The sequence below is a fragment of the Orycteropus afer genome, unplaced genomic scaffold (assembly GCF_000298275.1).
Source record: "Orycteropus afer afer isolate SDZICR_OR568_19922 unplaced genomic scaffold, OryAfe1.0 scaffold00719, whole genome shotgun sequence".
NCBI classification, from domain to species: Eukaryota; Metazoa; Chordata; class Mammalia; order Tubulidentata; family Orycteropodidae; genus Orycteropus; species Orycteropus afer.
This window is the reverse complement of record NW_006922306.1, coordinates 21,236-23,169: the sequence shown is the minus strand read 5'-3', so window position 1 is coordinate 23,169 and position 1,934 is coordinate 21,236.

Below are 1,934 nucleotides of genomic sequence, written 5' to 3'. Positions count from 1 at the left end.
GTCACTTTGAAGACTAAGATGCGCCTGACCCAAGCCATGGTATTTTCAATTGTGTCATATGCATGTGAAAACTGGACAATGAATAAGGAAGACAAAAGAATTGATGCCCTTGACTTGTGGTGTTGGCGAATAATACTGAAAATACCATGGACTGCCAGAAGAATGAACAAATCTATCTTAGAAGAACTGCAGCCAGAATGCACCCGTTGGACGTGAGAATGGCCAGACTTCGTCTCACCTACTTTGGTCATTTGTCAGGCCAACATGACCTTCTCCATTCCCTGAAGAAGGATATCTCATGCTTGGTAAAGTAGAGGGTCAGCAAAAAAGGGGAAGACCTTCAATAAAATGGATTGCCACAGTGCCTTCATGGCGGGCTCAAACATAGCAATGATTGTGAGGATGGTGCAGGACTGAGCAGTATTACATTCTATTGTCACGGTTGAGTCAGAGCTGAATCAATGGCACCTAACAACAACAATAGCAACAAGTTTTCACCTATTTTTTCTTTGACGATCTTCATAATTGTGTGTTTTACATTAGGTCTTTAATACATCTTGAGTTAGTTTTTGTGTATGGTGTGAAGTATGGATTTTGGTTTATTTTTCTTCTAATATCCAGGTTTGTGAGCACCATTTGTTAAAGAGATTGCTTTTCCCCTATTTAATGGATTCTGACACTCTTTCAAAGATCAGCTGTCCATAGGTGGATGGATTTATTTCTGGATTTTCAAATGTTTTCCATTGGTGTATGTGTCTATCATTGTACCAATATCAGGCTATTTTGACTACCATGCCTGTATAGAAGGTTTTGAGTCAGGAAGTGTGAGTCCTCCTACTTTTCCCTTCTTCAGTAGTGTTTTTGCTTATCCAAAGTCTCTTTCCTTTCCATATACAATTGTTGTTGTTGTTGTGTTTTTTATGTGCCATCGAGTCGGACCCGACTCATAACAATCCCTCCTAGGGTTTCCGAGGCAGTATCATTACGGAAGTAGATTGCCCAACCTTCCGAGGAGTGGCTGGTGGGTTTGAACCACCAGCTTTCTGGTTAGCAGTCAAGTGCCTTAGGCACTACGCTGCCAGAGCTCCCTTATACAATTAGTGATTGTTTTTTCTATGCCCTTAAAGAAGGCTGATAGAATCTGGTTTAGAATTGCATTATATCTATAGATTACTTTGGATACTATTGACATCATCACAATGTTCATTCTTCCTATGAATAAGCATGGTATGTTCTTCCATTTTTGAAGTTTTCTTTTATTTTCTTATAGTAATATTTTGTAGTTTTCTTTCCATGCGAGTTTTATGTCTCTGGTAAGATTTATTCCTAAGTATTTTATCTTTTTGGTAGCTATTTTAAATGGTATTTCCCCCTTTATTTCTTTTCAGAAATCTCTTTGTTGATGTAGAGGAATCTGAGTGGTTTTTGCATGCTGATTATGTACCCTGCCTCTTGATGACTATTTCAATTAGTTTCAGTAGTTTTCTTGCTGAGTCTCTGAGATTTTCTATGTATAGAATCATATCATTTGCAAATTGGGATAGTTTCACTTCTTCCTTGCCAATTTGGATGTTTTTTAATTCCTTTTCATACCATATTGCCCCGGTAAGACTTCCAATACAATGTTGATTAGAAGTGGTGAGAGAGGGCATCTTGTCTGGTTCCTGTTAGCAAGGGGAATATTTTCAGTGTCTCTCTCTTGAGAATAATGTTGGCAATTATTTTTCTGTATATACCTTTAATTACATTGAGGAATGTCCCTTCTATTCTGATTTTTTCTGAAAGTTTTTATCAGGAATGTGTGTTGGATTTTTTAAATACCTTTTCAGCATCAATTGATGAGGTCATGCAATTCTTTTCTTTATTTTATTTATGTGGTGAATTATGTTGATTGTTTTTCTACACTTGAGCCATCCTTGCATACCTGGAATGAA